General features: G+C 42.1%; 1 protein-coding gene and 1 pseudogene across 5 annotated transcripts in view; one reads left to right on the top strand and one right to left on the bottom strand.

Annotated features, from left to right (window-relative positions):
* Nucleotides 1–18,505, bottom strand: part of MCF2L2 (MCF.2 cell line derived transforming sequence-like 2) — a 337,731-nt gene that overhangs the window by 142,710 nt on the left and 176,516 nt on the right. The window lies entirely within an intron of this gene.
* LOC119509888 lies at nucleotides 4,112–4,912 on the top strand (annotated as a pseudogene).

The following is an 18,505-nucleotide window of genomic DNA, read 5'->3' as shown; positions in this document are numbered from 1 at the left end:
CTGGGATTGGTCTCACTCTTTGGAGGGTTTTAGAGCCTAGACCTGCACTGTCCAACACAGTACCGACTAGCCACATGTGGCAAATCGGAATTAAGATGTACTAAAAGTACAAAATACACTGGATTACAAAGAGAGTAAGAAAAGAATGCAAAATATCTCATTAATAATGTTTTATGTTGATTACATGTTGAAATAATACTTTGGACACAAGTTAAATAGGACATTATTAAAATTGATTTCACCTGAGTTGTTTTGTTTTTACTTTCTTAATGTGGCTATTCAAAAATCTTAAATCACGTATGTGGCTTGCATTATATTTCTGCTGGACATTGCCAGTCTAGAGCAGGCCAAACATTTTCTGTAAAGGGCCAAATAGTAAACATTTTAGGCTTTGTTGGCCATATGATCTCTGTCACAATTACTGAACTCTGTTGCAGCATGAAGGTAGCCATAGACAATATGTAAATGAATGCATGGAACTGTGTCCCAATGAAACTTTACTGAAAACAAAACAAATGGCAAAAGAGATGGAAACAACCCAAATGTCCTTCAACAGATGAGTGGATAAATAAAATGTGGTATATACACACGATGGAATACTACGCGGCAGTAAGAAGGAACGATCTGGTGAAACATATGACAACATGGATGAACCTTGAAGACATAATGCTGAGCGAAATAAGCCAGGCACAAAAAGAGAAATATTATATGCTACCACTAATGTGAACTTTGAAAAATGTAAAACAAATGGTTTATAATGTAGAATGTAGGGGAACTAGCAGTAGAGAGCAATTAAGGAAGGGGGAACAATAATCCAGGAAGAACAGATAAGCTATTTAACGTTCTGGGGATGCCCAGAAATGACTATGGTCTGTTAATTTCTGATGGTTGTAGTAGGAACAAGTTCACTGAAATGTTGCTATATTATGTAACTTTCTTGGGGTAAAGTAGGAACATGTTGGAAGTTAAGCAGTTATCTTAGGTTAGTTGTCTTTTTCTTACTCCCTTGCTATGGTCTCTTTGAAATGCTCTTTTATTGTATGTTTGTTTTCTTTTTAACTTTTTTTTCATACAGGTGATTTGAAAAAAGAAGGGAAAGTTAAAAAAAAAAAAAAAAAGAAAAAAGACAAACAAGGGAAAAAAAAAAAAAAAAAAAAAAAGATGTAGTGCCCCCTTGAGGAGCCTGTGGAGAATGCAGGGGTATTCGCCTACCCCACCTCCATGGTTGCTAACATGACCACAGACATAGGGGACTGGTGGTTTGATGGATTGAGCCCTCTACCATAAGTTTTACCCTTGGGAAGACGGTTGCTGCAAAGGAGAGGCTAGGCCTCCCTGTATTTGTGCCTAAGAATCTCCTCCTGAATGCCTCTTTGTTGCTCAGATGTGGCCCTCTCTCTCTGGCTAAGCCAACTTGAAAGGTGAAATCACTGCCCTCCCCCCTACGTGGGATCAGACACCCAGGGAAGTGAATCTCCCTGGCAACGTGGAATATGACTCCCAGGGAGGAATGTAGACCTGGCACCGTGGGACGGAGAACATCTTCTTGACCAAAAGGGGGATGTGAAAGGAAATGAAATAAGCTTCAGTGGCAGAGAGATTCCAAAAGGAGCCAAGAGGTCACTCTGGTGGGCACTCTTATGCACACTTTAGACAACCCTTTTTAGGTTCTAAAGAATTGGGGTAGCTGGTGGTGGATACCTGAAACTATCAAACTACAACCCAGAACCCATGAATCTCGAAGACAGTTGTATAAAAATGTAGCTTATGAGGGGTGACAATGGGATTGGGAAAGCCATAAGGACCAAACACCACTTTGTCTAGTTTATGGATGGATGTGTAGAAAAGTAGGGGAAGGAAACAAACAGACAAAGGTACCCAGTGTTCTTTTTTACTTCAATTGCTCTTTTTCACTCTAATTATTATTCTTGTTATTTTTGTGTGTGTGCTAATGAAGGTGTCAGGGATTGATTTAGGTGATGAATGTACAACTATGTAATGGTACTGTAAACAATCGAAAGTACAATTTGTTTTGTATGACTGCGTGGTATGTGAATATATATCAATAAAATGATGATTAAAAAAAAAAAAAAAAAAAAAAAAAAAAACAAATGGCAAGCAGATTTGGCCATGGGCTGAGGTTTGCTGACCCCAAGTCTAGACTGAGTTCAGGGTCTGTGTGTAAACGGTCCCTTCAGAGAAGGTACCCTCTGGTTTCAGGAAGCTCGGTTATGTGGTGAACTAGAGGTTCCAACAAGCTATGAGTCCAAGTCCCAAAAGAAACCAAATTCTCTTATGTCAGCATGAAGTCAATGTCAGTTTGTATTCTTGGTGGGGGAAGGTGGTGATAAGACTTGGTGACTGGGAACTACCAGTCTACCCTTCTGGGCAGAGCTGATGGCTGAGGAAACTGAGTCACAGGTTTTCACTGCTGCCTGAAATCAAGAAATCTGACTGCCTGAATGACTGTCAAACTGCTGATGCAATGTGGACGCCCTTGCATGAAGTCAATGCAACATGCCAGAGCCCAGTGGCTCACCACTCAAGACTGGGCTGGACTTGGATTGCCTTCGCCCTCTAGCATCTCTCCCTCAAAATCCCAGGGTGAACTCTGGCAGTGGTGAGGCAGTCAGAAGAAACCATAAATTCTTCAACTCACATGAAGAAGTTTAAGCAAGATTATCAATTGCATTTCCCCCTCTTCTTCCTTATTACTTGCTAATCCATTCTCCATACCACCATGAGAATTATCTTTCTAAAATAATCAGATCATATAACTCCCCTGTTTAAAACCTTTCGAGGGCTCCCCGGTACATCAGGATAAAGTCCATACTCCTTGTCCTGGACCCTAGACTCTTCCCTAACTGACCCTGCTTTCCCTGCAGTCTCACCTCCCACCAGTATCCAGCCCCTCACACCCCTTCATGCAGCTGCAGCGGTTCTCCTAAACGCCCTTCTGTTTCCAGCCTCTCTGCCTTTGCACCTTCTGTTCCTTCTGTTGAGGTTCACTCCATCCACTTTGTTTCCCTGGAAAAATCCTACCCTATCTTCCAGAATAAATTTAGGCATCTCCTATCTGGAACACCCGGCCTCCCCTATATGTCCCACTATCCTCCCATTCTATGGCTCTTATGGTAACTTCTCAAACCAAAGAGCATTGACTGGGGACATGTCTGTCTTCCTTCTATGAACTGCGAGCACTCAGATTACAGGGACCGTGACATTTATTACTGTATTCCCAGAATAGAGTACAGAATACCTGGCACAAACTGGGTATTCAATGAATATTTGAAGAATTAAATTTTGCTGTTTGCTACTGTGTTTCATTCCCTGGGCCAGGTGGTGAAACTGAATGAGGGAGAAAAATCAAAATAGCATACAGGGTAGCATATTAGTAAGCTCAGAACAGGGGGGCTGCTACAAGAACAACAGTCTAATTTCTGAGCCAGTTTTGATAATTACTTCATCTTAAATGCAATCGATCAATCTTTTAGACATAGAGCACAAGCTCCGAAAAATAAATTTTAACTTTTAAATTAGTTTTGTATGTACATAATTGCAAAGATAAGACAGGAAGTTCCTACACACCACATACCCAGCTTCCCCTGTTATTAACACCTAATATTAGTATCACTAATTTGTTACAGTTAATGAACCAGTATATTATTATTAAATAAGGTCCATGCATTTTTAGGTTTCCTTGGTTTTTATGTAATGTCATGTTTCTGTTCCAGGATCCTATCCCGGATCCCACATCACATTTATCCGTCATGTCTTCTTAGTCTCCTGTTGGCTGTGACAGTTTCTGATCTTCCTTGTTTTTGATGACCTTGACTGTTTTAAGTACTGATCAGGAGTTTTTTCGAATGTCCCTCAAATGGAATTTGTCTGATGTTTTTCTCATGATCAGACTGGGGTTATGGGTTTTGGGGAGGAAGACCACAGAGTTAAAATGCCATTTTCATAACATTGTATCAAGAGCACATCTATTGGTGACGGCTGCACGGAGGAAATAGGCACCTGCTGGGGCCGGTGCTGCACGACTGAGCTGGGGCTGCGGGAAGCTCAACGGGCCGGGCCGCGAAGTTCCCAGGGGGGAGGTGCCGCCGCCATGGCCCCATTACCGCCTAGCTGGGTGAGTGTGAGTGCAACTCCCCGGGCCGCGGGCACCAAGGACTGGTGCGGCATCCCCTATTCTAAGACCCTGCTGGTCTTCCTCAACCTCATCTTCAGGGGGGTGAGGGGGACTGCTGGAATTTTATGCAATGTGGGAGCCTGTCTTCATCACTTATGATGACTGTGACCACTTCTTTGAAGATGTGTACACTCTCATCCCTGCTGTAGTGATCATAGCTGTAGGAGCCCAGCTTTTCATGATTGGGCTAATTGGCTGCTGAGTCACAATCCGGGAATACCACTGCGGACTTGCCACATTTTTCATCCTCCTCAACTTGGTTTTTGTCATAGAAGTTGTAGTGATTTGGGGATACATTTACAGAGCAAAGGTGGCAAATGGGGTTGATCACAGCATTTAGAAAGTATGTAAGATCTACAATGGTACCAGCTCTGAGGCTGCCAGTTGAGCTATTGATTATGTACAGAGACAGCTGTCCTGTAGTAGAATTCACAGCTACTCAGACTGGGAAAACACAGACTGGTTCGAAGAAACCAAAAACCAGAGTGTCCCTCTTAGCTGTTTAAGAGAGATTGCCAGCAGCTGTACCTCTATACCAAGGGGTGTGAGGCTCTAGTTGTGAAGAAGCTACAAGAAATCATAATGCATGTTATCTGGGCAGCACTGCCATTTGCAGCTAGCTATTCAGCTGCAGGGTATGCTGTGTGCATGCATCATGTTGTGCAGGAGTAGAGATCCTGCTATGAGCTCCTCATCACTGATGGAACCTATGCATAGTAGAAAACACACACCTGAGGTTTTTAGTTTTGTTTTTCTGATTTGGAAGGTGAATTAAGCAGGTCTGCTGCTGCTGGCATCCTGAATTCTTTTAGTTAAAGTACATGTACACTGGTGTTGGGCAAAGCAGTTTCTCTTCATGTACCTACTTTCTTACCTACTTACCCACAACTTTCTTTTCCCTTGTTCTAGCTGACTCTCCTTGTCCCTAAGTCTTTGAAGTATGGCGCTAAATGCCCTAATTTCAGAACCATTTGCAAGTTGTATAGTATGGTAGAAGTGAAGGAGGATGTAGGTTAATTGTTACCTCCAATTAACAGGATTGATTCTGAAGTATCCCCAGATCCTTTCAGTCTTTACAACAGAAATCTTCACCAAAGGTTTTGGGGGAAGGGTGAGTGGTCTGGTTTGCTAGAGCTGCCCTTATGCAAAATACCAGAAAGGGACTGGCTTATTTAAAGGGGATTTACTTGGTTACAAATTTAAAGTTCTAAGGCCATAAACGTGTCCAAAGTAAGACATCAACAAGAGGATACCTTCACTGAAGAAAGGCTGCTGGTATTCGGAACACCTTCATCAGCTGGGAAGGCATGTGGCTGGTGTCTGCTGGTCCTTTACTCCCGGGTTGTTTCAAAATGGCATTCTCCAAAAATGTCTTTGGGCTTCTGTCTCTCTTAGCTTCTCTCAGCTCTCTGCTTGGTTCTCCTGGGGTGTTTCTCCCTAAGTATCTGGGGGGTCCTCTCTTAGCTTCTCTGGGGCAAACTCTGGGCTTCATCTCTTAGCTTAGCATCTCCAAACATCCTCCTGTCTGCATTTCCCAGCATCTCCAAACATCTGGGGCTGTGTCGGCTCCTTCAGTTTCTGTGGGTCCTGGCTTAGCATATCCTGGGGTGTTTTGTCTTCTCTGCTCTCTGCGTGAGCTCTCCTTAAAGGACTCCAGTGACCTAATTAAGACCCACCCAGAATGGGCAGGGTCACATCTCCATGGAAATAATTTAATTAATGGTTTCACCCGCAGTTGCAGTTTCTTTACAACTAGAGCCTCCATGGAGACAATCAAAATTTCCACCCTAATCAAAAGGCTAATAAGTCAGCCCCTACAGGACTACATTAGGGAACATGGCTTTTATGGGGGACATAATATATCCAAACTGGCACAAGGAGGAAGGCAGCTCTTTGGTTGAATTTAATACCAGATGGTGCCCCCCTCATCAGTGTCCTTTAAAACATATATATATATATACCATAGTCCAATAAGATAGTAATTGTACAAAATGGCTAACATAGACTTTGCATCATTTGGTGTATATCTTGGTTCATCTTCAAAATCAGAGCCTGATCTTTGAAACTAATGGTTTTTAAACAAAGCTGGTTTTATAGGAGGAATAAAATGTGTGCACTACTGTTTTAAAACAATTAGAGTGAGCACATGTGTTTTTGTATGATTGAGCCCTGTTCACCATAAGTCTTACATTGGTTTGAAAATAATGTACCGATGTAGACTAGCAAAATAGTATGTAGCTGTGGTATCTCAGTTGTAAACAGAAAATGCTAATTCAATAAACTCTGTGTCACCCCTCAAAAAAAAAAAAAAGAGTACATCTATCAACATGGCTGATCACTGCTGATGTTGACCTTGATCACCTGGCTGTGGTAGTGTTTGTCAGGTTTCTCCACTGCAAAACTACTCTTTTATTTCCCCCTTTCCATACTGTACTCTTTGGAAAGAAGACATTATGTGCAGCCCACACTAAATGAAAGGTTATGCTCCCCCTTCTTGAAGGAGGAGTAGCTACATAAATAATTTAGAGTTCTAATGCATGGGAGATTAGTTTCCTCTCCCCCATTAATTTATTTATTCAATCTTTATTTATATCAATATGGATTCATGGATATCTATTTTATTCTTTGGGTTGTAATTCAGTAGTACTTTATTAATTTTGTTGCTCACATTGTTCCAGTTTTGGCCACTGGGAGCTCTTTCAGTTGGCTTCTGTGTCCCATCACTGTGGGTGTTTTGGTTTGTTAGCACTTCCATACTTTCTGGCACTACAAGATGTTCCAGGCTCATCTTGTACATTTTCAGCCACTTCTCCAAGTAGCTCTGCTTCTTTTACTGGAGAATGGTATTAGAACCAAGATCTGGTTTTTAGGTGTGCAATTCACTACTGGGGTGTTTCGGTTGGTAAAGCTGACGAAATAAAATATACCAGAAATGGGTTGGCTTTTATAATGGGGATTTATTCACTTACAATTTACAGTTCTTGGGCCATGAAAATGTCCAACTCAAGGGATCAACAGGATGATACCTGGACTCTGAAGACAGGTTGCCAGTATCTGGGACACCTGTGTCACATGGGAAGGCACATGGTTGGCATCTGCTGGTCCTTCTCTCCTGGGTTTTGTTGCTTTCAGCTTCTGGCTTCAGTGGCTTCCTCCCTGTTTTCTGTGGGTCTTCTCTTAGCTTCTGCAGGGTTTTTCTCTATGAGCTTCTTTTAATTTTATCTCTTAGCTTCTCTGTGGCTTTTTCCCTCTTATAAAGGACTCCAGCAAGAGGATCAAGACCCACCGTGAATGAGGTAGGTTCACATCTCAATTGAAATAGCCTAATCAAAAGGTCTCACCCACAATAGCTCTACACCCACAGGAATGGATTAAAAGAACATGGCCTTTTCTGGGGTACATAACAGCTTCAAATTACCACAAGGAGTGTTGTTGCTTCTAGGCCCTCTCAGCTGACAGAGCAAGGAAATGTATGTGTGCATATTAATCTGCGAACATACATGCATCTCTAAATATTTCTTATATTTGGCAAAAAAAAAAAAAAATCATTATTCCCCAATGGGCAAAACTCACTCACTCACACAACAAGATATTTAAATTTTTTTACGTTGCCAGACTGCTACAACCACTATTTGGTGGTTCCTTTTCTTCTAACTTAAATTTAGTTGTTTTGCTATTTATTGTAAACCTGTGAGCAACCCTGACAGAGTTTGCAGGGCATCCCCATACTCTTTTTGTAGTCCCATTCATCCAGGAGGGTAGCCACTCCTCCCCACATGGACAACACAAGCCAATTTGGGATTTCCCACACACAGATTCTCCCTTTGCAGGATTTATGGCCACTATGGCTGGTGGCTCTTTGGTCTCCTGGCTGGCTCACCAATTGTTCCAAACCAGGTCAACTCCAAGACAGAAGAACACACCAGGCACAGAGTTAGACGTGAGTTTAATTAGGACTTACAAACAGATGGTTCCATGGCAGTGGCCATACAGTGTGTTGGCTTAAACAGCAAGTATTTATGAGCTCACGGTTTCTGAGGCTGGAAGTACAGAATCAAGGCACTGGCAAGGCCATGCTTTCTCTCTGCAGTCTATAGTGTTTGACACTGGCTTGCCACAATCCTTTAGGTTCCTTGGCTTGCATCTCTGCCTCTGGTCACGTGGTGATATCTCTCTCCCTGTGCCTGCTATTCTGTTTCCACTGACTTCTGGCTCATCCCTGTGGCTTTCTCTGATTTCTAGCTTCCAAATTATTTTCTTTACAAGGCCTCCAGTAATATAGATTAAGACCCACCCTTATTCAGTTGGGCCATATCTTAACTAAAAAACATCTTCAAGAGGTTCTATTTACAATGGGTTCATACCCATAAGAAGGGATTAAGAACATGGCAAAATTGGGGTACATAATTCAATCTACTATAATCTTATAGCCTAGAATTTTATTCCAAACCAAAAGAAGAAAAGATGGGCTGTGGAATTTTAAAATTTTCTCATCTAATCCTCCCCTTTACCCATGTTTCTGCTGTTTCCTAGGGTAGTTTATTAAGTTTTATTCACTTCTTGGTGGGTAGTGTGGCAATCCAGGCCTCCCCCACTCCACATCCATAGTGACAGTAAGTTATTGCATGTAGCTGTCTACTTGACTGGGACAAACATTAAAGGTCTTCAGAATGTACAAATGGTATTGTAAACAGCATTAAAACTCCCCTCCCCTGATCACTGTTGATAACTGTGCCAGTTTGAATGTATTACGTCCCCTCAAATGCCATTATCTTTGATGTAATCTTGTGTGGGCAGATGTTATCAGTGTTGATTAGATTGTAATTCTTTGAGTGTTTCCATGGAGATGCACCCCACCCAACTGTGGGTGATGACTCTGATTGGATAATTTCCATGGAGGTGTTGGCCCACTCATTGAGTGGGTCTGAATTTAATTACTGGCACACTATATAAGATCAGACAGAAGAAGCGAGCTTGCTGCAGCCAAGAGGGACACTTTGAAGAAAGCACAGGAGCTGCATATGAGAGAGTTTGAAGATGGCCGTTGAAAGCAGACTCTTGCTCTGGAGAAGCTAAGAGAGGACAAATACCCCAAGTGCAACTAAGAGTGACATTTTTGAGGAACTGCAGCCTAGAGAGGAACATCCTGGGAGAAAGCCATTTTGAAACCAGAACTTTGGAGCAGACGCCAGCCACATGCCTTCGCGGTTAACAGAGGTTTTCTGGACACCATGGGCCATCCTCCAGTGAAGGTACCCGATTGCTGATGTGTTACCTTAGACACTTTATGGCCTTAAGACTGTAACTGTGTAACCAAATAAACCCCCTTTATAAAAGCCAATACATTTCTGGTGTTTTGCATTCCAGCAGCATTAGCAAACTAGAACAATAACAACTCTCCCTACCCCTGTGTCATGAGACCCTGCCAAAACTCTGTTCTCACATCCTGTGCAATGTCTTTGTCCTAATCCTTATAAACCACCCCTTGGCATTCCCTGCTCTTTGCAGAGAGATAACTTCCATTTTCCCCAGCTGGCCACTGCCATGGAACCATCTGTTTGTAAGTCCTAATTAAACTCACATCTAACTGTGCCTAGTGTGTTCTTCTGTCTTGGGGTTGACCTGGGTTGGAACAATTTGTGAGCCAGCCAAGAGACCAAAGAGCCACCAGCCGTAGTGGGCATGAATCCTGCAAAGGGAGAATCTGTGTGTGGGAAATCCCAAATTGGCTTGTGTTGTCCATGTGGGGAGGAGTGGCTACCCTCCTGGATGAATGGGACTACCAAAAGAGTATGGGGATGCCCTGCAAACTCCGTCAGGGTTGCTCATGGTTTTGCAATAAATAGCAGGACAACTAAATTTAATTAGAAGAAAAGGAACCACGAAATAGTGGCAGCCTAGCATGGCCCCCTTTAGGAGCCTTGTGGATGGCTACCAAGGCAGAACAAGTGGTGAAAGCTACTGCTTGCCATTTAGGGGAGAAAGTAAAACTAGAAAGAGATATGCACCTTGCCCAGGCAGAAATGAAGGACTTTCTAACTGATCACCTGCTCCAAGTGGACGATCAGTCAGAGAATCTGGCATGCAGATATGCCCAAGTCAAATGCTGTAAAAGTTGCCTCAGGCTTGAGTCCGAAGATTTTAGCTACCCCGTGATGGGACCCCAAAGCATGGGGCCCCACAGACTCCCCCTCGGAAGAGGAAGGGGAGAAAGAATGGGAAGTAGAGGTGAATAAGGAGTTCCAACAGGTATGCCCCATAATACAACAGAAATTGGAGGTGTCACAAGATCAACCCCCTGTGGTTCAGCAATTCCAAACTCCTGAAAAGAAATTACACATTACTATGAGAGATTATGCTGCTGCTGAATTGGACAATTCAGGGCAGTAGTAAAGACAAAAAACTAGGGAGTGCCTACCCAATTCTGAAGTTATGGGACACTGGAGCACAGCGGGTAGTGCTATCTGGTGTGGACATGAGTAAATTGGCATCTAGTACAACCCACCCTCTGCTACAATGCTTGCATGCTACCTCAGCTAATGCATAAATTACCTCTTTATTGGTATGGCTGGTTAATGGGTGTAAAGCTGCGTGGCCTAATGAGAAGGGGAAATACCATACAAGATGTTTTAAGGGGGCTAGTAATGAAGCATGCCATTTATGCCATGACTTTCATAGGTCCTGACACTGAAGCTTTTACCACAGGAATAAAAGACACGGTATTGAATCCTGCCCCCAATGATTACTATGGGCCTCTCATGTCTATCCTAAGTCCACTAGTAGGACAGCCCGTCTCCCTTGCCACTCAGGTTATAGGCGACCTTGGAGAGTCAGAGAGGCTGCAGAAAAAGGGGATGGGAGGAAGGGCAATGGGAAAGGCTCCCCATGAACATGACAGCCCCAACTGGGTATCCCATAGGCATATGTGGGTAGACGTCATCGCTGCAGGCACAGAAATAAAAGCTGCAGATAAGCAACCTAATGCAGTCCTAGTAAAGCTATGGGGCAAACTGCCAAAGGGCCAGAGATTTACTAAAGTAAATCCAAGCCTCCGAGGGAGAAAGGAAGTCAGGAAAGAAACCACCGTTCAGAGCCCAAGCCCAGGAGCCCTCCATTCCCCGAGAAGAGTTGTGGCAAGCCCCCTTACCCTCTTCTGCGGAGGGGTGGTGGTGGAGTGGGGGGGGGAGGTTTGGGGGGGCGGTGGAGGTCAAGATCCTCGGGTATGTACAATAGCTGGGGACTCCCAGGATCAGGGGCCACATGTAGAATTAACCATTTACTGGTCCCCTACTAACCAGCAGCATGTGTTAGCACTAGTAGATATGGGAGCCAAATGAACCTCAATCTTTGGGAATGTAGCCAGCACTGGCTACAGATGGCTATGGGGAGAAAACGATCCAGGCAAAGCAGCACAGTCTAACTTTACATATTGGGAGATTGCCCCTACCCCAAGTGTATATGGTATATATTTCCCCTATACCAGAATACATTTTAGGTATTGCTCTTCCACAGAATGCCAAGTTGCAGACCACTATAGGGGAATTCCACCACCAGTGTAGAGTGATCAAAGTGGTCTTAAAGGGGCAGGCAAAATGATCCACTGTAAAAGTATCCCCACCTTGAGGTTTGTGGCTACAAAACAAGATGAACTTCTGGGAGGGCACCAAGGAATCTCAGTCACTATCAAAGAGTCAAAGCAGGTGGAGCTAATAATAGCCACCCATAGCCCTTTCAATAGTCCTGTATGGCCAGTATGAAAGCCTGATGACAATAGATTATTGGGAGTTAAATAAGGTAATACCAACATTGTATGCAGATTGAACATCACTGGTTTATTACAAGAAATTAGTAGCCAACTGTGTCAATATCATTTTGTAATGTTTTTATCAGAAAAGTGGTCACTGAGGGTATCAAACCCTGTGGAATCTGGCTCAGCAGTTTCAGCTGCCAACCACATGCCAACAGCCAGTGGGCATCACTAAAGAGTGCCCTTCATGTTCCCTGTGCCAGTCACATAGGCTACTACACGAGATGGCACACACTGGCCAGTCACAAATACCGGTGACTCAGTGGCAAGTGGACTAGTTGGTCCCCTTCCACGTTTGGAGATGGTGACATATGCTTTTACTGCCATGGACACAGCTACAGGACTTTTATTAGCTTTCCCAGTACGGAAGGCGAATCTGTGGGCCCCCAAACACTGTTTGGAAAGAATGAGCACTCTGTATGGCTACCTACACAGATAAGACAGTGATCGAGAGGCCCCTTTCACTGGGCAAATGGCCCAGTCCTGGGCCATGGATCAGGACATCATGTGGATGTTCCATCTGCCCTACAATCCCACAGGTGTGGGTCTTATTGAAAGAATGAATGGTTTGTTAAAGGAACAGCTAAAAGATGATAAAAGGTCCTTGCAGCATTGGACTAAAAGGCTCTATCAGGCTTTAACTCACTTTAATGCAATGCTGTGGGCTGCTGCACCTGCCCCGGTTGAAATGCTAATGGTGGGACCAATGTAAGCATTGAGAATCCAAGTTAAAGGGCCAGCCACTTTACAGCCTAAGCAGGGAAATAATAATAACCTGTTGCCTGTACCTCAGACCATATAAAATGGGGGAAAACAAGGTCAATTGGCCTTGGTGCTGGCCAAAGCAGCCAGGTTGGTTAGGAATCCTAGGTCCCTGGGGAATAGGAGTTACAGAAATATTGTAATAAGACCTCAATTTATTCAGAAAATGCCTGTTAAAATCTTTACCACCAATCCTGGGCCTCCTATGTGCACAGGGACCTATGCATGACTATGTGGACCCTTCTCCTGCCCAGATGAACAACTGATGTAATGATAGAGAACCCTCAAGATTTGCAGGGGGTGAATATCTGGTATTTAAAACCTCCCCATAATGTTCCTCTGCCTGGTACCTTGTTACCAACCATGGAACTCTAGTGTGTATATTGTTAGATCAGCAGGAATTACCCTTTATTGTTCACCATAAACATTTTTCTTTTTACCCATAGCACCCTAGCAAACACCTTTCTGAAGTGGGCTTCAGTGGTAACTCATGCCCACAATTGAACCCAATGTTGGGTTTGTATGTTCTGTTGTCTCTTATACTGTTGTGGAATATGGATACAATGTCTGTCCTATGGTCAATGTAGTCTGCTGTGGGGGGGGGGGGGGATTGTGGGGACCCAGGGCCCGCACCACCCCCACAGTGAGAGTAAATTATTGCATGTAGCCACCTACTAGACCGGGATAGACATTAAAGGTCATCAGACCTCCCCAGGGAAGGAAAGAATGTACAAATTGTATCATAAGCAAAGCATTAAAACTCCTCTCCCCTGATCACTGTTGATAACAAATCTCCCCACCCATGTCAGAAGACCCTGCCGAAACTCTTGTTTTCACACCCCATAGAATGTCATTGTCCTAACCCTTATAAACCACCTCCTGACACTCCCCACTTTGCAAAGCACTAACTTCTAATTTCTCTGGCCGACCATCACCGTGGAACCATCTGCTGTTCGTAAGTCCTAATTAAACTCATGTCTAACTCTGTGTCTGGCATGTTCATTAGTCTTGGGGCTGAGTTGCGTTGAAACAGGTGATGTGGTGGGTGAGTTTGCTGAAGTTGGCCAGAACTGTGGCTCTGCCACGTCTTCCTGGTTGATCTGATACGCTTATTTGATCACCAATGAAGTTGGAGCTGGGTTGGGACTTTCCACCTTAGAAATTTGACCTGGGGCTACAATACTGTGTCAGCAGTGTATACCTATAGCAGATGGGCTTTCTCTTTGTCCCTTATGCAGGGAAGTGGAAGGATTCCTGTGCTGGGGGAAGGCTGTCTGCCCACTCCACCTCACCCCCATTCCCTCCCATTCCCTCCCAAGATCATACCTCATGACCAAAACTCACCGGAAGGAGTCAGGGAAAGAACATCACTAATGTTGAACTCCACATTGAGCTGCCCCCACTGTCCTCTGCCTATTCTGCCAACCTGCCTGCCCATTCATTCAACAAACTTGGACTGGACAGCAGGTACTGACCAGGCACAGGGACAGAGATGGATAAGGCTCAGGTACTGCACTTAAGGAGCTCCCAGTGTAATAAGCAAGGCAGACTTGAAAAATAATAACTAGAATGTAGGTGAGATGTTTTTTATCTGGGCCCATGGATGGACTTCACTGTGTCCCATAAGTTATTTATAAAAGATTATATATGGTGGATATTCCCTGTTTGCTCCTCTACTACATCTTCTCTGCTCTGTTCTGTGCCCCAAAAAGATGACCTCTAGGAACTCCATCAGACAAGTTCATCTGCCCATGGGCTTTTAGTTGGTTTTCATCAACAGGAAGCAGCACCAGGAAATCAAAGAGGGAAAGAGATAAGTAGGGGTATATGTTTCTCCACCAGTGGCTGCATGCCTCCACCCAAGGCCACAAATCCTGTTGTGCTGCCCTCTCTTTCTCTTTTTTTTTTCCAGGAAAGAGAGAGTATTTTATTCTGACACAATAAATATCCATAAGTATTTCAGGTAAGTACCTTGAGGAATAGTTGAGTTAATCAGATTTGCAGGTATGATGGGAAACAGTATATATCACCATAAGGTAATTTGGGGGGATTATGACAGGACTTTAAAGCCAATAGACCTGATGTCTTATCCCAGTGAAACAAGTTTCTGAAGCCAATATCTTCACCTGAACATGGGAGAGCACAAGTTCTTAGTAGCTACCAGATTAGAAGCAGTACATTGAAACTGTATGAGTTCAGTGGATGTTTCTTGCACCTACACTAAGAATCCCAAAGGCACATAAATGGCTGGGGGGCCATCTCATTCCAAAACCTGCAGTGTGAGGATTCTGGGAAGAGACTCTTCACAGTCATGGGTGAGGTTGTAGCTATTGGGAACTTTTACAAAAAAATGTGCAACTTGAAACAGTTATGCCTAACAAACTCCAAAAAGAATAAATCCAAATAAACCTACTCTGAGACATTCACTGATTATATTGTCAAATGCTGAAGAGAAGGAGAGATTTCTGAAAGCAGAGAGAGAAGCGATTTACCACATAAAAGGGAAACAATGTAAGACTAAGTACTGACTACTCAGCAGGCACCATGGAGGCAAGAACGCAGTGGCATGACATATTTAATATTCTGAAAGACAAAAACTGCCAACCAAGAATTCTTTATCAAGCAAAGCTCGCCTTCAAAATTGAAGTAGAGTTTAAAATTTTCACAGACAAACCAATGCTGAAAGAATTTGTTAACAAGAGACCTGCCCTGCAAGAAATACTAAAGGAAGCTCTACCAGCTGCGAATAAAAGAACAGAGAGGTCTGGAGAAGACCACAGAACTAAAGAGTTATTAGTAAGGGTAACTTAAAGGAAAAAAAAAATGAGAGAGGGAAAAAAAATAGATCTAACAACTAAAAACCAAAGGATAAGATGGCTGGTTCAAGAACTCCCTTCACAATGATAACTTTGAATGTGAATGGATTAAACGCTCCAATTAAAAGATACAGACTGGTAGAATGGATTAAAAAATATGACCCAGTGATATGCCATTTACAAGAGACTAACTTAGACCCTATGACACAAAGAGACTGAAAGTGAAAGGATGGAAAAAAATACTCCATGCAAAGTGCAATCAAAAGAAACCTGGGGTAGCTATACTAATATCAGACAAAATAGACTTTAAATGCAAAGATGTCGTAAGAGATAAAGAAGGACACTATATATTTAAAAAAAAGGTAATCTACCAAGAAGAAATAACAATTATAAATGTTTATGCACCCAATCAAGGAGTCCCAAAATACATGAAACAAACATTGGCTAAACTGAAAGGAGCAACAGACATGTCTACAATAACAGTGGGAGACCTCAATATACCACTCTCTTGTATAGATAGAACAACTAGACAAAGGACCAATAAGGAAATCGAGAACCTAAACAATGATAAATGAATTAGACTTAATAGACATATATAGATTGTTACATCCCCAAGTTCCAGGATACACATTCTTCCCTAGTGCCCATGGAACATTCTCCAGGATAGACCATATGCTGGGGCACAAAACAAGTCTCAATAAAATTTAAAAGACTGCAATCATTCAAAGCACATTCTCTGACCATAATGGAATGCAAACAGAAATCAACAACCACCAAAGAACCAGATCTTTCACAAATATATGGAGGTTAAACAAAACACTCCTAGACAACCAGTAAGTCAAAGAAGAAATTGCAAGAAAACTGGTAAATATCTAGAGATGAATGAAAATGAGAACACAAAATATCAAAACCTAAGGGATGCAGCGAAGGCAGTGCCAAGAGGGAAATTTATAGCTCTAACTGCATATATCAAAAAGCAAGAAAGAGATAAAACTAAAGACCTAACTGAGTAACTGAAGAGACTAGAGAATGATCAGCAAACTAACCCAAAAGTCAGTAGACAAAAAGAAATAACAAAGATTAAAGCAGAAATAAATGAGCTGGAGAACAACAACAACAACAACAACAACAACAACAAAAGAGAGAGAGAGAGAGAGAAAATAAAACCAAAAGTTGGTTCTTTGAGAAAATCAGCAAGATTGAGAAACCTTTAGCTAGACTGACAAAGTCAAAAAGAGAGAAAACCCAAATGAACAGAATCAGAAATGAGAAGGGGATAATTACTACAGATCCTGAAGAAAAAAAATCATTAAGAGGATACTATGAACAACTATATATGCCAATAAGCTAGACAATTTACAGGAAATGGACAATTTCCTGGAAACATATCAACAACCTAGGCTGAATCAAGAAGAAATAGAAGACCTCAACAAACCAATCACAAGCAAAGAGATCCAATCAGTCATCAAAAATCGACCTACAAATAAAAGCCCAGGGCCAGGTGACTGCCTTAACAGGGGAGTTTTATCAAACTTTCCAAAAAGAATTGATGCCATTTCTGATCAGACTCTCAAAAAAATGGAGAAAAAGGAACACTACCTAACTCATTTTATGAAGCTAATATCACTCTGATACCAAAACCAGATAAAGACACTACAAAAATGGAAAACTATAGGCCAATCTCCCTAATGAATACAGATGCAAAAAATCCTAAACAAAATACTTGCAAATCAAATCCAAAGGCACATTAAAAGAATTATACACCATGACCAAGTGGGATTCATTCCTGGCATGCAAAGGTGGCTCAACATAAGAAAATCAATTAATGTAATTCAACACATTAAAAAATCAAAAGGGAAAAATCAAACAATCATCTTGATAGACACTGAAAAAGCATTCGACAAAATACAACCTCCCTTTTTGATAAAAACACTTCAAAAGGTAGGAATTGAAGGAAATTTCCTCAATATGATAAACCCACAGCTAGCATATTACTCAACAGTGAAACACTGAAAGACTTCCCCCTATGATCAGGAATGAGACAAGGATGTCCATTGTCACCTCTATTATTCAACATTATGCTGGAAGTTCTAGCCAGAGCAATTTGCCAAGATAAAGATATAAAAGTATGCAAATTGGAAAGGAAGAAGTAAAACTGTCACCATTTGCAGATGATGTGATCTTATATTTGAAAAATCCTGAGAATTCGATCACAAAGTACCGAAGTTAATAAACAAATTCAGCAGAGTGGTGGAATTTAAGATTAAGGAACATATGCCAGTAATGTTCCTATACACTAGTAATGACCTAACTGAAGAGGCAATCAAAAAAAAAAAAAAAAAATCCATTCATAATAGCAACTAAAAATCAAGTACCTAGGAATAAACTTAACCAAGGATGTAAAAGACCTCTACACAGAAAATTACAAAATTTTACTAAAAGAAATAAAAAAGGACCTAAATAGGTGGAAAAATATTCCATGCTCATGGATAGGAAGACTAAATATTGTTAAGATGTCAATTCTACCCAAACTGATTTACTGAGTCAATGCAAACCTAATCCAAATTCCAACAAACTAGTCTGCAGATGTGGAAAAGTTAGGTATCCAATTTATTTGGAAGGGAAAAGGACCATGAATTGCCAAAAACATCCTAAAAAAGAACGAAGTGGGAGGACTTACACCTCCAGACTTTGAAACCTACTATAAAGCTACAGTGGTCAAAACAGAATGGTATTGGCATAAAGACAGACATACTGATCAATGGAATCAAATTAAGAGTTCTGAAATAGACCCCTGGATATATGGTTGAGTGGTATTTGATAAGGCCCCTAAACCCACTGAACTAGGACAGAACAGTCTCTTCAACCAATGAAGCTGGGAGAACTGGATAGCCATAACAAAAAGAATGAAAGCAGACCCCCTGC

This window comes from Choloepus didactylus, chromosome 1 (assembly GCF_015220235.1).
Source record: "Choloepus didactylus isolate mChoDid1 chromosome 1, mChoDid1.pri, whole genome shotgun sequence".
Classification (NCBI taxonomy): domain Eukaryota; kingdom Metazoa; phylum Chordata; class Mammalia; order Pilosa; family Megalonychidae; genus Choloepus; species Choloepus didactylus.
Note: the sequence above shows the minus strand (reverse complement) of the source record. Positions and strands in the feature narration are given on the sequence as shown.